The sequence below is a fragment of the Dipodomys merriami genome, unplaced genomic scaffold, assembly GCF_024711535.1.
Source record: "Dipodomys merriami isolate MVZ:Mamm:240054 unplaced genomic scaffold, mDipMer1.0.p SCAF_288, whole genome shotgun sequence".
Lineage (NCBI taxonomy): Eukaryota > Metazoa > Chordata > Mammalia > Rodentia > Heteromyidae > Dipodomys > Dipodomys merriami.
Genome location: NW_027204359.1, coordinates 1,321,366 through 1,339,859, shown reverse-complemented (window position 1 = coordinate 1,339,859; position 18,494 = coordinate 1,321,366). Strand labels below are relative to the sequence as shown.

Below are 18,494 nucleotides of genomic sequence, written 5' to 3'. Positions count from 1 at the left end.
CCACTTCAACCTGGGGATAGGGTACTCACCGTTCTGTCCAAGAATATCAGCAAGACCAATGATTAGATAGGTACCAGTGGCTCTCAGCAGTCCTCCTTGATACTTACAAGGCTGTGATGGGAGGATCATGGTCAAAGTCAGCCTAATCAGGAAAGTTCCTGAGACCTTTTTCCAACTTCAGTGCCAACAAAGCCAGAAGCCCAAGGCTCCAGTGTGGAGGGCGAGCCTTGAGCAAAAGCAGTGCACAGACTGTGCCCAGATCCTTAGTTCAAGGTCCGGGTCTGGCAACAAACAGACATATACAACAATCTGTGCAGCCATCTGCCTAAAGCAGGTCACCCTCTTGTCTCCAACTGAATTGGACATTGGTCCCTGGAATAAGGGCTGGGGGAGCCGCTGTCTTCTTGACTCAGCCCATGCTGCTTGCATCACAGAACTCTGGCCACACCCCCATTCTTTCATGGTTATTTCTGACCAATGGGATACAAGAATGGTGACCACGCCCACATTCCATGCTGCCTAGTAGCACCCTGGATTCCCTCTGTTAGTTTACAACACTACCAGCAATTGAGGAAGGTAGAGGTGGCTAAGTGGTGAGGAAGAGACTCAAGCAACTTTGGAGTATAGTAGGAAATTGAGATGCCTGCCCGCACCCCAGCTCCCTCCTCCCCTTCCCAAGTTGCAGGATTTTAAACCTCAGGCAATGGTGCACTGCCAACCAGGCCTAAAGCCCTGACCTGGTCCCTGGCCCTGGTTCTCTGCTCTTGGTCCATGTGTTTCGCTGCCATTGCTTCTTGCCCCACCTGGAGCAGCCTCCAGCAGCTTTTCCCAGCAACACAGGTGAGTGGCTTCCCCCAAATCACAACTAACTGTGATCAGACACCCCTCCTTGGGCACCATGACCCATGCTTGTTTCCTCACCCTGGCTCTGAGGAGCCATCTTTCTGTCTTGGGCATTTCTGAAACAGAGACTCAATATATGCTCTGATTGGACTGGATCGAAGTCTTCCTATCTGGGAAAGGTGTGCTCTACCAGGCCTGGCCCTCTGTAGTTGGGATGGTAACCATGTAGCACCATGCTCAGTCATCGATTTAGATGGATTATCCCAAGCTTTTGGTCCACAGCAGCCAATTCTTGACCACAGGTGAAGCTCTGGGAAGGGTCACAACCATCAGAACTCATTCTCCTCACAGGACAGTTTGAGGAAACAAGGGATTTATACAGAGGGAATCTCTGGAGCATGGCTTGGCATGGAGGGAGTGGCATTCAGAGAAGGTTCTCTGCAATTCTGTGAGCAAATGACAGGAAGATACCCACAAAGGGCTCAGGTGGGGCCAGTTATTAATCATGCAACAGCTGGGGATTTTGAAACAAAACATGGGTCTCTTTCATCGTTACCCTATACCCATGAGGATGGGGATCCTTCACTGTGTTTAATTTTGCATCTGGGGAAACCGAGGCACAGAGAAGTCAGGTAACCTCCTTATGACTTCAACTTCACAGGAAGCTCGGCCTGACTTCACTACCATGCTCCCTAGGACAATGGGTGATATTCAATCCGCTTCTTGTGGTAGGGAGTCCAGTTCTTGTCAGTTGTGGGGCTTGAACACTAGGCATGGGCGCTGTTGCTGAGCTCCTCAGCAAAAGGCTAGTGCTCTACTACTTGAGCCCACAGCACCATTTCTAGTTTTCTGGTGGTTCTTTGGAAATAAGAGTCTCAGAGACGTTCCTGTGGGGGCTGGCTATGAACCATGATCCTCATATGTCAGCCTCCAGTGTAGTTAGGATTAGAGTTGTGAGCCACCGGCACCCAACCTAATTTTAATTCTGACTTTTCCCTCTCTCTTTCATAAAAACTGTTTGAATGGGTGCTGGTGAAGGGGGCCCAGCATCCCCATGTGGCTGGAATCCAAGGTGACCGTCTCATTCTGGAGGTGGGCTGTGGGTCAGGAGCTGTCTAGCTCAGCCTGTTGAAACAGCACCCTGAGGTAAGCCACACTGTGCCCTGGCTAGATCATGAAATTCATTGTCCATCCAGCCTTACTGGACTTATTGTATTGTATTGCTTTCTACATCATTTTCTAGCACCTGGCCAAACTTATGATACTTAGTTATGGAATGAAAATGTAATGCCTTCTTAAGAAAGTCATTTAGGGCTCTGGGAATGTGGCTTCATGGTATGGTGATTGCCTAGTATTCATGAAACCCTGGGTTCAATTCCTCAGTAACAGAGAAAAAAGAAAAACACTAGAAAGAATACTGGGCCACAAGTGGTAGAGTGCTAGCCTTGAGGAAAAAAATGCTCAGGAATAATTCCCTACCCCTGAGTTTAAGCCCCTGGACTGGCAAAAAAATTAGTAAATGGAAAAGAAAGAACACATACTTGAAATATATAATTGCTCCTTACATACTGACACCTGACAATAGCCCCTAATTCATGTACTTTACTTATGTTAGGATACTGTGTTGAAAAAAGTTTTGTTCATTAAGTCACAGCAATTAATGCCAGGAATGTGCTTGGATGTCCGCTGAAGATTAATTCTGGAAAGTCAAGGATTCCAGCATTTTGTGTCATCACTGCTAATCACAAAGTGAAAAGTAGTCTGCGTGATTTTGAAATCTTTTTGGTCAGTTTTGCCATCAAAAAGGCAGAGGCTAATTAATAGTTATGACAGAAAATAAGGAGTAACTCCGGATGGAAGGAAAAAATGATAGTAAATAAGGTATACCAGAAACTGGTCTAGAGAACCATTTTTGGTTATTGAAGAACTATTTGTCAACTAGGCTTTTCCTCATTGCCTTTAGCATTCTAAATCTCTTAGGCTAGTTCTTAATCTCTGCGTGGTAAATGTATCTCCTTCTATGCTGTTCTTTCATATCTTATCTCCTTTGTTTTCTAAAAATCTCATTCTTTCTATATTTCTCTATGAACATTTCCTGATACTAAATACACCTATACAGATGTCACAGGATGCTAATGTAAGGGTCCCATAGCTCATGATTCATTAATGTAACAAACTGGAAAAGGAGGACATATTTACTGCTACCTCAATTTTTTTGAAAAGCTGCAATGTCATCATTTGGTTAAAATTTCAATTCTTTGTCTACACAGTGTGTCAGTGCACCTAAATGCAAATATGAAATGGGTGCTGGTGGTTTACACCTGTAATCCTAGCTACTCAGGAGTTTGAGACCAGAGGATTGTGGTTCAAAGCCAGCCTTGTCATGAAAGTCCATGTGAACCTAATCTTCAATTAACCACCAGAAACCAGGAAGTGGTGCTGTAGCTAAAGTGGTAGTGAGGTCAACTTGAACTGAAGAGCGGAGGGTCAGTGCCCAGGATCAGAATTCAAGCCTCAGAACCAACAAAAAAGGTGAAATATGACTTTAAGTTTCCCCAAAAGGAACGACAAGATCAATAATCTTCCCAAGCAAAAAAAATTAATTCCAAAATGATTCAATTCACCTACTTTTGGTGAGTTATGTTATGGAATCTGTGCTGGACATATTCTCTAAAAACAAATCGTTTAGGGATACAGGTGGACCCATTGCAACAATAAGATGTACAAGTCATTATGTCAAAAAATGAACTTTACAACTTTGGTGGGGGGAGGATGGGATGGGGGAAGAGGGAGAGTATGGGAAGGGATGGGAAGGGGAAAAAAAGAAGAGGCAACAATGCTTGATAAGAAATGTACACATTATCTTCCCCGTGTAATTGTAACTCCTCTGTATGGTATTCTCACAATACAAAAGAGAAAAAAATGTCAAATATTAGCTTTACAAAAAACATCTAATATTTCTTCTTTGAAGAGAGATGTCTATACAGTTGATGTCACTTGGCTTTCTTACTATCTTAGTTCGAATCCAACCATGGCAGTAGAGTCTGTCAAACTCTTATCTGTAATTACACAGCATAAAAACCACAAGTGTAATTTTAGTTCAAGCAGCAGAGCTTTGGGGGCAGGTTAGCAGGAAACAAAACTGTTCAGAGACAGGATCCAGCCTAGGAGTTCAAGCCCCATAACCAACACAAACTAAAAAAACAAGCAAATAAAACCCCCAGATATTTCATTGGGACCCTCCTTAAAGGAGTACTGGTCTGAGAAGAGGCTTCTTTTGCTGATCATAATCACTGGATACTTTTTTGGAATCCTTATTCTCTGGAAAATTCAGGACCAAACTAAAGGAATTGATAACTGACTCCTGAAACAAGGGAATCATCTCAGGGGTGAAAATACCATCGATAAGACACTTTAAAGCCTCCATGTCTTTGTTTCTTACCAGTAGAATGGTTTTGGGGGGGTCCAGTCGTGGGCCTGAACTCTGGGCCTGAGCGCTGTCCATCGGCTCTTCAACTCAAGGCTAGCACTCTACAACTTGAGCCACAGCACCACTTCTGGCTTATTTTTGCTTATGTGGTGCTAACGAATCGAACCTGGGCCTCATCCATGCAAGGCAAGTGCTCTACCACTGAGGCAACTTCCCAGTCCCTGCAATAGAACATGTTTTAAACAACATTATTTCCTTTTGTTCTATGCTGGCTTTCAAATGGCACATTATTTCTTTTTGTAATACTCTCAACTAGGAGTTTACAGAAAAGTTATATATGAGTAAATACACACACGAAAAAGTCAGGGACAGAGTTTCCTTCAAGCCTTGGGATTTTTTGAACAGTAAAAAGGAAAGCACAATTTAACTTGAACTTTGTCAATCCTCTATGTTCCATTCCTTTCCTGGGACCAGTTTCCACATCCAGTAGCAGTTACTTCCAGGAACAATCTACGGTGCTGCCTGAGATATAATGAATGTTTTCTTGCTTCACCGAAAAAACACAAGGACATCCTGCTCTGAGGTTACACGTGTTTCAGAGACAACTTAGTAAAGAGAAAATATGAAATTTATATTGCTTTTAAATACATTTTCCATAAGTATATTGAGTTCAAACTTTGTAAGTTCTCTATGGATTAAGGCGAATTTTAAATGGGAAGAAGATTCTCAGATCATTTTTTTGTGAGTGTATGTGCTGCGCATTATTTGCCAACTGTTCATGAGTTAACAGTAAGGAAACAATAGCAATAATAAGAGAAAGAGAAGTTTTGTGTTTAAGTATAAGGGTTCATAGAAGACTCTACAAATAAGACAACATTGAAACAATAAAGCCAAGTCCAGTATGTAGATTTATGAGAGTGACATAGAGAAAGCATTACTCGTACGTGGAACAGGAAGTATGAGGCCACTCCCTTTCTAAATCATGCTTGCTAATCACGCAACTTTGTAGACAGTAGAATGGAAGCATAATTCTGTTTTCAATGCAAATCAGATATAAGAGCATGGACTTAATTGGAAAAAAAAGATCATCCTGAGAGAGCAGGGATTATACTAGCCATGAACTGGTGGATAAGATCACATTTACTTTCTTTCCTTTACTTATGTATTTTTTGTTAGTGATGGTCTTGGCACTTGAACACTGGGCCTGGGAGCTGTCCCTCTGCTATTCAGCTCAAGGCTAATGCTCTATACTTGAGCCACAGGGCCACTTTCAGTTTTCTTGTAGTTAATTGGAAAAAGAGTCTCCAGGATTTTCTTGCCCAGCCTAGCTTTGAGCCCTGTCCTAAGATCTCACCACCACCCAGCTAAGGATCACATTTCTAACAGTGTACACACAGCATATATAATGTGCATGTTCATCTATCTTTATATGAATTCTTACGTTGAAAATCTAGGCTACAGCTTAGCCTTTACACTCACAAAAATGTTTGTAATTTAAAAGTTGATACTACTGGAGAAATAAAACCTAAGAATGTAAAGGAGTCTGGGAAGTTCCGTATGCATCCAGCCTGGGCAGAACAGTCTTTGAGAAACTATAATTAACCAGCCAAAAGCTGGATTGGAAGCATGGCTCAAGTATTGGAATACCAGCCATGAGCAAGGTTGCTGAATAAGATCTTGACGCTTTTGCATACATACATACAATCATACACATATATACAGAGACACATATATGCACTCACAAATACACATATGAAGCAACTCTCAGAATATGTGGAAAAGGTAGAAAACAATAGAAAATATGTCCTGAGTAAGATTGGAATCAAGTGATAATTTTTAATGTTAGAAAGTCCTCAAGTGAACCTTCTTCAAAAAAGTTTAAGAATATTACATAGATAGGGACCAGAGTCAAGTAATCATTATTAATGGGATCAGGTCCATGGAGGAATGAATCAGAGACTCCTGCAGGTACATCTGAAAATGTTCATATTCTGTGTCAAATGTTATAACATCTTTGAAAAGAGTATATGAACACTCTGAGCAGTATAGTGGATAATATTACTGGAGAAGTTCAGAATTGCTAGTCTGTATCTCGATTAAATAAACCAAGAAACTATGGAGGGGAAATGTGATACAAGGCTAGAATTCTAGCACTCAGACTAAGACAGGAGATTAGATAGTGGAATTACACAGTGATACCTTCCCTGGACCAGGTAGTATAATTTTGTCTTAATAAAACAAACCAAACAAGAAAGGAATACGCAGTTCGAAGTTTGGGCTAATATTGTCATTATATTTTGAGAAGTCGTTTCCTGTTGAAATGCAACTCATATATAATCCTCAGTTGTGTTTTAAATGTTCTCTTCATTACAGAACATTCTTAGATGCAAAATGGCTCATGATTCCCATCCAAAATTTGAAAAAGTAAGTAATCATCATTCTGATAGATTCCAAGGATAGGATGAAGGATTACAAAAGCTTAAGCCTGGAGAAATAGCAAAGTTAATCTAATGTAGATCTTGCTAAATTACAGTTTAAATTTAAAATAAACATTTTGGTTTTGTTTGTAATTTCATATTCTATAGGATACTACAAAATTCTTTTAAGTAGAGGGTTTAATTGATAAAGTTACAAATGTTTCTTGCAATCTATTTGCCTAGAATATTCTTTCATGAGAATTAGAACTCAGTTAATAGATAATACCAACACTTCATGTATAAAATGAAAATGTGAATAATGTAGACAGAGTTGGCAAAAAATGGATGATATTAATTTATAAATTTAGAAAAGACGATTTTTTGAGGTTTTGGTATAACATGGTATGAAGAGAATAATTGTGTGTCATCTGTCTTCTACCTGTATGTAACACAGGTAGCAATTTCCTTAATAACGTCTTCTGTATACAGTGAGAAAACTGCTAGGTTTGGGATTTGTTTTTTTTGTTTGTTTATTTTATTAGTTTGACCTAGGGCTTGAACTCGGGGACTAGACACTGTCTCTGAGCCTCTTTGTGCGCAAGGCCCATGCCCTACCACTTCAATCTCAGCTCACTTGTGTCTGGCTTTTGCTGGAAAGTTTATTGGAGATAAGAATCTAGAGAACCTTCCTGCCTCGGTGGGCTTTTGTCAACGTCTAGTGCGTTGGAGTCCCTGGGTAAGGGTAACAAAATCACCAGGACACAGGGGATGCAGAGTGCAAGCAGCAATTGCCACTGCATGCTGTGCTTTATTGTTAGTGGTATTTAATGACAAGCAAGCATGATCTTTGCCAAGATTTGGTCAGAAGACATTGACACAAAAATTTCAACAGATACATTTTTACTTGACCTATGAGACAATGTCTTGATATATTATTATCTAAACTATTTTAGAGCATGTTCAAACCAATCAGGAAAATGCTTGACCAGCTGGTCAACTATGATTAAGCAATCAGAAGAGCTACTTCCTCAGCTCCCAGGAGTCTGTGACATGTGTTTTGAGATAGGGAGAGAGAACATTTTCCCTCTCTAGCCCGGCATGCCAAGAACTTTCCTAATACTCAAACACAGTCCTCAGATAATCCTGAGGCCGGAGTCTGCACCATTCTGCCCCTTCAACATAGACCCTGAGTCTTCACAATTTCCTTCTTTTTTCTTTTGTTTTAAAAGTAAAGCTTTCCACAGAGTTATCATAGACGCTTGCATTGGTTTCATAAATATCAAATATAACAGTACAAGTGCAAACAAAATAATAACAACCATAATTTCCACACCACTAGCAGTATGTGAAATGCTTTGTAGTATTTCTTTTGGATCCAACCCTTCCAATTGTTTAATAAATGCATCAGCAATATTAGAAGCATCATCATTTGTAAATTGTTTACCAAAAATATCATGTACATCAAATTGTAACTGAGCAATCAATTGAGCAGCAGTAGAATTTCCATATAAATATTGCTGTATTACATTCTAATCATATATATATATATATATATTATATTTTACATTAGTAATGCAAAAGGTAGTAAAATTGCAATCACATTTTAACAATAACTTTTTTTCACAACCAATAACTTGTTTCCTAACCATCCCACTGTCTGTTTAAGAAAATTAATCTGTGTTTGTAATAGAGTATCATTTTCTACCTGTGAGACCCACAATTCATGTGAATCCCGGTGACATTCTTCCACAAAGTGCTAATTTGTAAGGAAGTGTGTAGGGCAATTCCAGACACCGCAGCAACAGTGGTAATAGCAATTAAGTTTAAGATGACAGCTACCATGGCTCCAATCATGCACTATGTACATTGTAGTAGTTTGGTAAAAAATTCAATAACAACACTATCCAAAGGATTTTGGGACCATTCTCTTCCTAATTTAACAGTAGCCAAATATGAGTTCTTTGTTGTAATATCATGGTACTATACTGCCATTAAAATTAAGAGAGGAATTAATGCAAGAACACAGGCGACAATTAAAACAAGAAATAGTAGGAGAAAATGTATAATTTCCCACTAAAAATGCATAAGGCAGAGCTACACAAGCAGTTGCATCATAAGATTTGTACAAAGTAAAATTATAAGTGGATGCAGAGTTCACCGTCCCTGAAAACGATCCATTTGATAGCATCATGGGTTTCAGCGCCGCTGCGACCTTCCAAAGATGAGTCTGAACAGCATTGGGTGCAGCCATGAAAGCCCATAGAGCATCTGCAAAGCCTCCATCTCCCTAGGCCATCAATTGAGCTCCAGTAAGCTATCCATTAATGGCTTCCGGCATCCTAGTAACATTTGATAAATCACATCTGGTAATATTCCATTCTGAACATGTGTTAATAAACTGTCCAAAAGGTCCTCAATTAATAAAATTATTGAACATTTTCCCAAATGTTCCTCTACCCTCTTGCCACACAAAAGGCTGATATTTTAAATCAATATAAGTAAAATCAGGGCACATAGGTAAGGATAACTCGCCATCAGTGACACTTTCCCAGCTACTATTAATGGCCAAGTAGTTAATTGGTGCAGCTGTGTTTTAGAATTGGAAGTGCGTTTCCCAGGTAAAACCCAATGTTGCCAATTCATTACTAAACATGGAGGAGGCCCCAGAAAAACAGGCAAGGAATGAGTATAGTAAGTAAAATTTAAAAAGGTACCATCATCTTTATTGCAAAATGTGAAATTATTCCAAGGAGGAGATAAAACAGCAGGAACAGTATAGACTGTTATATACATGTCTCCCCAAACAACAGGTTCCAATAAAGGAGGGTTAGGAACAAAGTCCCAATAACTTACATTAGCATTAGCATGGACAGAGTTTACAATAAGCAGGGCACATGGCCAGGAACAAGTTCTCAGCCATGACAGGTTTACCATTAAATTGTAACATCTTTTGTCCTTCTCCAGTCAACTTTTTAACCTGCCCCCAGGTGGGCAGTGGGGATTTCTTTTTCCTCAACTGGTGGCGGATTCCTTGCAAGATATGGGGCTGTCCTCACTGGGCCACGTCTGTATCCATCAGGCAGGAAGCTAGTATTGTTTGCCATCCTGTGTAGACACAAAACCTTATCCTTGCCCCTTATGTAATAATGTTCCTAGTTGCCATTCTGCATCCAATGCAATCTTATTCCATACGGGAGCATTTAAATAAGGTTTTTGTGATATTTGCTCAAAATGGCGCTCAGCTCTAGTTAAAATATCTCCTTGTGGTTAGTTTAAAAAATTAAGAACATAAAGAGCTTGATGTAAAATTATTTTAGGATTTTGCATGGAATACCACAAAATATCCATACTTTCATCCAACCTTTTCCTCATTTTAATTTTTTTCATTTGTTGTTTTAGTGTGCCATGAACACATTCAATAATGGCTTGTCCTTGGGGGTTATATTCTATTCCTGTAATATGTACCACATCATAAAGTTCACAAAATCTTTTAAATCTGATACTTTTATTGGCTGGTCCACGTCAGTCTTCATTTTGGCAGGCACTCCCATAATGGCAAAATCTTCCAATAAGTGTTCTATTACATGGTTAACAGTTTCTCCCATAAGGGCAGAAGCCCAAACAAATTTGGAATACGTATCTATTGTAACATGTACAAAGGAAAAACAGCCAAAGGCTTATACATGGATTATATCCATTTGCCAGAGCTCTATAGGTTGTAATCTGGGAGGATTTACTCCAGCAGGTACAACTCTCAAAGCATTGGTCTGCAGATAGGACACCTTTTTATAATTTGTTTACCTTGAGAATAAGGTATTTTATAAAGTATATGTAAATAGCTAGAATTTGTATGTAAATGAGAATGATCCTGTTTAGCAGAACAAAATTAATTTATCAACCTGATTATTGCCATATACAAGGTACCCAGGTAAGGAAGAGTGAGCTCTAATGTGAGCTACAAACACTTTGGCATTACGTTGTTGCAGTGATGCTTGTAATTGTTTAAATAATTGGTTTAGCTGGGGTTTAGATGAATGTGTAACTGCAGTGACTATATTACTCACAACTCCTACAGCTTAGGCAGAATCAGTAACAATATTAACATCTCCCACAAAATCTTGTAACACCTTAATAATAGCAAAAAGTTCATTTTGTTGAACTGATGCTTAAGTAGTTCTTTGTACCCAATATTTATTTGTTGTCTAATAGCACTTTTTGTTTTGGAGCCATCTGTAAAAACAGTAATAGCAGTTGAAATAGGGGCCTTGGTAATTATATTATTAATGATAAGTTGTTGTTTACCCAAGCAATCCCACAATCTACCTTTGGGAAAAATGATAGGAAAATTGCCCAGTAAAATTTACTAATGCTCTTTGTAGCATTTCAGACAGGTTTAACAAATATTTTACTTGGTCTTTTGGCAAAGGAAAGATGATTTCAAATAAATCATGCCCTGATAGGATAAATACCAGTTGCCTGGCCTGTTGAATAATAACTGCCAACTGTTGTTCATAAGGCATAATATTTTTTGTAAATCTATGCCGTGTATAAATCCATTCTAATGGTAGCTCATTTTGTCTTATAATTCCTGTTGGGTATTTTCATGTATCTAAAATATATAAATTTATGAGTTGAATAAGCGTTACTCGATGTAAAAACATTTTTTTATTCTCTGTTCTACAAATTGTATTTCTCTTTCAGCTTCCTTAGTTAAAGTTCTTTTGCTATGTCAATCAGGCTCCCTTTGTAACATTGAAACAAATTATGTAATAGATAAGTAGGAATTCCTAAGGCTGGTAGCATGCAAATAATATTTCCTAGTAACTTTTGAAAATCATTTAATATATGTAATTGATCACGTCGTAAAGATATTTTTTGAGTTGTCACTGTTTGTCTACAAACAATATATCCTAAATATTTTACCACCGTATCTTTTTGTATTTTTCCAGGTGCTATTATTAATCAAAAATCTTTAAATATAAAGTGTAAACACTGTAACACCATTTCTAATTCTGTTATATTTGGTCCTCCAAACAAAATATCATCCATATAATGAAAAATATAAATGTGAGGCCATTTTTGTCTAACAGGTTTTAAGGCTTATCAACATATATCTGACACATAGTTGGAGAATTCATCATTCCTTGGGGCAACACCTCCCATTGGAAGCGCTGATGAGGGGTTTGATGATTTATTTGTGGTAAAGAAAAGGCAAATCTTTTACAATCTTTACATGTACAGGAATGGTTAAAAAAAAAAAGCAATCTTGTAAATCTATTACTATTATTGGCCAATTTTTAGGAAGCATGGCAGGCGACGGTATACCAGGTTGTAAAGCCCCCATAGGGTACATGGATGCCTTACCTCCTCATAAATCAGTCTGCAATCTTCATTTCCCTGACTTCTTTTTAATAACAAATATTGGAGAATTCCATGTTGACATAGAAGGCTCAATATGTCCTTTGGTTAACTGTACTGCAACTAATTGATGAGCTGTTTCTTATTTTTCTTTAGATATAGGACATTGTTCAATCCAAAGAAGTTCCTCAAATTTCCCTAATATCTTTATGGGCTCCATCTAAAAATGTTAAAATTGAATATAAGCTCCCCATTGTTCCAGTACATCTCTACCAATTATGTTAACTGGAACTTCCATAATATAAGATTTAAGGATAGCTCTCTGTCCGTCTTCTGAGGTTATAGTAACATATGACACTGTTTGTCCTATAAAATTTACAGGAGTATTGCTAACTCCTTTAATATTACAGGGGATTATTTTATATAATAAATGATTAGGCCATTCATGAGTTTTAATAATTGTAATATCTGAGCCAGTATCTATTAGTCCTGTCAATATCTTTTCCTGAATATTAATCTTAATCTTAGGCTGCATTTTAGTAATATGAGTAGTCCAAAACACATTTTGTTGGTTAGTACTTTCAAATCCCCCAATGTGGAGTGTAAATGACTTTCCAATAGATATATATGATAATAACAAGATTTGAGCAATTCATTCTCCCTTTTTAAAGGAAATATGTGCAGCAGCTGACATTAAAAATTTTATTTCCCCAATATAGTCAGCATCAATAATTCCTAAATATATTAAAACTCCTTTTGCATTAAGACTGGATCTACAGGTCAATAGGCCAAATGTTCCTTCAGGTAAAGGCCCATAAATTCCAGTAGGATATTTTTGTGGCTTATCACCACCTTTCAAAATAAAATCTTTTAAGGCTGGTATGTCCACTGCGGTGCTGTGGGCTGTGGCAGGAAGAAGGGAAAAAATGGTTGGCTGCCCTCCATTATTAATCCTGGGCCCCGGGGCTGTCCCAATGGAGACTTTCCCTGCATAGGGTAAGCATCTTTTATAGGAATTCCTTTATTGTCTATTTTTGATCAAAACTCCCTTGCCCAGTGCTTCCATTTTTTACATTTAGGGCAAATTCCTGGTCCTCTCTTGTTAACGTCAGTAGCCTTTTTGACCCTATCCAAAACACTTTAGAGGGTTTTGTTTGCAAGCATGCCAGGTTAGTGGCCATAGATTTAGCAAATACCTGCATACACCTGGATTCAGATGTAACGTCTTTGCAGTCCCTTAAATATGTATTCACATCCCCAGATTCTTTAATACGCAATAGGGTCCGTCTACAGTCCTCATTAGCATTCTCATAAGCCAACATGTGTAGCAGTTGTTGCCCTGCAGCCTCTACCACAACAGTACATTCCAAGGTCAATTTCAATCGTGATAAAAATTCAACATAGGGTTGATTAGGTTTTTTAATTTCTTTAGTCCAAAAGCCATAATGCTCTCCTACTGGTCAAATCCTTTCCCATGCCTCAATACCAATGTCTCTTAACTCCTCATGGATCTCTTCAGGAGAGTTCACTTACATATGAGCATCCGCATATTTTTCTGTTCCACTTAACATGGGAAAGGTTATGATCTGCAGGTGTGGATTACTGCTCTGTGCATTTTGTTTAGCCCTTTTTGTACATAACTCAGTAAACCACATTTGCCATTGTAGGTATTTCGGTTTCTTAAGCAAGGCTCTACAAAGCATCTTCCAATCCTAGGGAGCAAAATTATTGTAATGTCAGGCAAGCCCATTAAGCAATTCCTTAACATAATGAGACTGAGGACTGTTAGGTTTTTAAAAAGAGGAAGCTGAGTAAGAACAGCACCACGAACGTGGTATTCAGGTAAGGGGTAGTTTTATTCAGTAGACCTGCTGGGACCAGGCAAGGTTGGAACTCCACGAGGCTGGGAAAAGCCTAGGAAAGAGAGAGCTGGGAAAGAGAGAGGAAAGAGAGAGAAGAGAGAGCTAGAAAAGAGCAGCAAGAGAGCAGAGAGCTAGAAAAGAGCGCGAGAGAGCAGAGAGCTAGAAAAGAGCAGCAAGAGAACAGAGAGCTAGAAAACAACAGTGAGAGAGCAGAGAGAGAGAGAGCAGATTGCTAGAAAAGAACAGTGAGAGAGCTAGAAAAGAGCAGAGAGCAGAGAGAGCTAGAAAACAGCAGCAAGAGAGCACCTCTGGGTCTGGGCTAGGCATTATCTAGGGTATGGGCGGAGAAAGGTGTGGCCACATCAAATTCAGATGTGATCTCAACGGATGCAGATGTGACCTCTTCCAGGAGTCCCAGTTGCATAGGTAATGCAGGTACTGGGTGGAGACTTTGCTGCGAGGAGGGTGGAGTCTGCTCACCATCCTGTAGCGGACCTTATATTCCAGCCTTTTAATAATCATAAAATAGGGCATGGATTCTCTCGGGCTACTTCCTGCTGACAAGGGGGCATCGACAATAGGGGTAAAAGGCTGGAATTTGGTCCCCTCCCAGAGAAGGCAGTGAGCAGCAGTGGTACCTTGGTGGCATGAGTCCTTAGATGAAGCCTGGAGAAGTCTGATGAGCATTGAGAGGCTGGAAAAAAATACTCCAGAGCAAATAAATGGCAAGAGGAAGGACTTGGGGCTGAAAATGTAGAAATGTCCCTAGATACTTCTGACATCTGGCGACTAGGTAGAGAAGTCAGGTGACAAAGGCAAGAATATAAATTCCTGTTTAGTTAATAGGTAGACAGGTATAGACATTTGATGGGCAGGCTTCTTACTTCCACTGACCTCCTGGCTCTGGTAAATTTTGAAAGGGCAGGCACAAAGTAGCTGATGTGACATCTCCTCTTACTCCTCTCCATGTTCCCTTGTTCCCCAGACTGGCTGAGTCTAGGTGCTCATTGCTGGGATGGCTTGCCCAAGTTGGTATTCAAGGAGGCTTGAACACAAGGCCTGGGCACGGTCCATGAACACTTCTGCTCAAGGCTAGTGCTCTACCACTTTGAGTTACCTTAGTACTTCCAGTGTTTGGCTGCTTAGAAATAAGAATCTTGAGCCATGATTCCAGCCGGGCTCTTTGTAGGTTAGTTGGGAGATGGAGTCTTAGGGAGTTTTCAGCCTGGGCTGACTTTGAACTGCAATCTATGCCACAAAAACCCTTTATTATTTTCAATTAAAGCAACAAGGAGATCAAGTAGAATAAGTAGAACTGACCTGGTTCTTATCAATAATTGACAGACAAATATTCTGAAATGACAAAACTCAGTAGATGTGATGAGAATTTCAGCACAGATATGCCCAGTATTTTAGAACCATGTAGTCAGTAGAATTCACAACACAAAACAAAAAGGCTTATCAAGAATTGCCAACAAATATTCTGAAATGACAAACCTCATTAGATGTGATGACAATTTTAGCACAGATATGCCCAGTATTTTAGAACCATGTAGTCAGTAGAATAAACAACACAAAACAAAAAAGGCAAAACTCAAAACCTAAAATTTTAACAACAATGTTTAGACATCTTTGCTAACAAAGGCACATCACATGGTTGAGCCTCAGTTACCAGGGCCTGTGAAGAGCGCAACTTGTTAGCAAGGCACCTTAGAATAGATGGATGGAATAGTAAGTTTGGTGGAAGGTTAAGGGCCATATAGGGCCAAACCCTAAAGTCACCATGTGGCCAAGATGGTGAACTCAAGATGGTGAATTTCTGAAAAAAAAAATGCAAAGACACCTTGAACAAATAGACCAAGACTACAATTGGCTAGCCTTTGAAAGAGAACCTAGAGGGGTTCGTTGGGACCCAGCCTGCGTCACACTCTTCAGGACACAAGCCAAAATGTAGAAAAAAGACAGCGAGAGATAGGGAAAGTTGGACATGAATGGCAGAGAGAGAACAGAGAGAGCCCAAAAGTAAACAGACTTCTGACCATTTACCATTGAAGTAGCAAAAACTGTCTACATCTGAGAATGGCATAAAAATGAGGCACTCTGGCTTTCCAGGGAGAGCAGGAGACATTTTAAAGGGGTTTCACGGCTCAAGCGTGATTCGCAGCACCCCATTAAAAGAGTAGGAGAGTCAGTCTGGTGAGTGAAGTAGAGCTGACGAGGCGGAAGCGGCGTCCCAACATTCCCCAGAGCCCTCTAGAGAGAGCAACAGAGAACCATAGAGTAGCTTCACTTACCAGAGTAGAGAAGTGGTGTGGACGTGGATTATGAAGGCCAGCAATGGTATCGATGAGCTCTGTCCGCAGCAGACAGTTGGGTTCACAAAAGGCCATCAGAATTGTGCGTATTCCTCAGAGCAAAAAGGGTAAAAACAAACAGAACAAGAAAAAAGACGAAAAAAAAAACAGAGAAATCCCAGCAATCCTGAATTTAAGCCCTTTATCCGAGTCACGGCACCATTTATGTTAGGTTTTTAAAAAAAGGTAGCTGAGTAAGAAGAGCACCACACACGTGGTATTCAGGTAAGGGGTAGGTTTATTCAGTAAACCTGCTGGGAACAGGCAAGTTGGCACTCCACGTGGCTGGGGAAGGCCTAGGAAAGAGAGAGCTGGGAAAGAGAGAGGAAAGAAAGAGAGGAAAGAGAGAGAAGAGAGAGTTAGAAAAGAGCAGCGAGAGAGCAGAGAGCTATAAAAGAGCTGGGAGAGAGCAGAGAGCTAGAAAAGAGCAGCAAGAGAGCAGAGGGAGCTAGAAAAGAACAGTGAGAAAGCAGCGAAAGAGAGCAGAGTGTTTGAAATGAACAGTGAGAGAGCTAGAAAAGAGCAGAGAGCAGAGAGAGCAAGAAAAGAGCAGCAAGAGAGCACCTCTGGGCTTGGGTTAGGCCTTATCTAGGGTATGGGCAGAGAAAGGTGTGGCCACATCAAATTCAGATGTGACCTCAGGGGATGCAGATGTGACCTCTTCCAGGTGTCCCAGTTGCCTAGGTAACGCAGGTACTGGGTGGAGACTTTGCTGCGAGGAGTGTGGAGTCTGCTGGCCATCCTGGAGTGGACCTTACACGGACCATACAACATTACTGCCTTCTTAAGTTTACCAATATCATCTACAGCAGCACCTTAATATCTGGCTGGTTGAGATATACCATTCATAGGTGGTCGTTGAATTACAGGATAAGAAAAAATAGGCATTTCATCATCAAAGTCACTGTCTGAGCCCTGTGTTTTGTGAGGGAATGATGCTGTAAAAATTGCATTGGCCAGTGAACGAGCTGAAGGCTGCTTTACTTTCAGTTTCTCAGGTTCTCCTTTCACTCTGCTAATTTCCAACCCCATATGTTGTAATTTTGATAATATCCATTCCATTTGCTCAGACATTTTGTTTACACTTTCAGTTTGTTCCTTTTCAGCCTTTTTTACCTCTTGTTTTTTCTCTGTGAACTGCAATGCATCCTTATCTATTGAGTCCTTAACCTCAGAGTCCAATTGTAAATCTACTATAAAAGGGGTGGCCTCTTTCTTTAAGTCTGCTTTTAATCTTTCCTCATTCAAAGCTTTAAAAAGGGTATGTAAAATAGCCCAAATGGACCAAAATCTAATAGGAATCTTTTCCCCTTCTCGAACAGCTCTTTCTACGTTATTCTTTACTCATTTCCAATTATCGACATCTAATGTTCCTTCATCGGGGAACCAAGGATTCCATTCCCTAACTACATTAATACAGATTTCTATGTCAGAAGAAGAAATATTTAGACCATAAGCAGCAAGTAAATGTTTAAGCATAGTTAAGTATGGAGTAGATTTAACTTGTCCCATCATCCTGTAATTAAAAGTACTTACCTGAATATCCCTTCCTGAATTCAACCATGAAGGGTCCCTGTTTGGGTGCCAATTGTAACGTCTAGTGCCTTGGGGTCCCTGAGTAAGTGTAACGAAATCACCAGGGCACTGGGGATGCAGAGTGCAAACAGCAATTGCCACTGCATGCTGTGCTTTGTTGTTAGTGGGTATTTAAAGACAAGCAAGCATGATCTTTGCCAAGATTTGGTCAGAAGACATTGACACAAAAATTTTAACAGATACATTTTTACTTGACCTATGAGACAATGCCTTGGTATATTATTAATTTGGGGGGGGGTCTGGTCATGGGGCCTTAACTCTGGGCCTGGGTGCTGTCTCTCAGCTCTTCAGCTCAAGGCTAGAGCTCTACCACTTGAGCGACATCACCACTTCTGGCTTTTTTCTTTTTGCTTATGTGGTGCTGAGGAATCGCACTCAGGGCCTCATGGATGCAAGGCAAGCACTCTACCACTTAGCCACCTTCTCAGCCCTGTCTTGGTATATTATTTATCAAAACTATTTTAGAATAAGCTCAAACCACTTTTCCAATCTCAGGAAAATGCTTGACCAGCTGTTCAACTATGCTTAAGCAAGCAGAAGAGCTACTTCCTCAGCTCCCAGGAGTCCATGACATGTGTTTTGAGATAGGGAGAGAACATTTTTCCTCTCTAGCCCGGCATACCAAGAGCTTTCC

At 39.9% G+C, this 18,494-nt stretch overlaps 1 long non-coding RNA gene across 1 annotated transcript in view; it reads left to right on the top strand.

Annotated features, from left to right (window-relative positions):
* The first annotated feature begins 567 nt into the window (after nt 1-567).
* Nucleotides 568-18,494, top strand: part of LOC138838685 (uncharacterized) — a 53,428-nt gene continuing 35,501 nt past the window's right edge. The window contains exons 1-3 of the long non-coding RNA XR_011375715.1: nt 568-840; nt 1,882-1,989; nt 6,647-6,697. This is a non-coding gene — a long non-coding RNA (uncharacterized lncRNA). The remainder of the gene's footprint in view (nt 841-1,881; nt 1,990-6,646; nt 6,698-18,494) is intronic.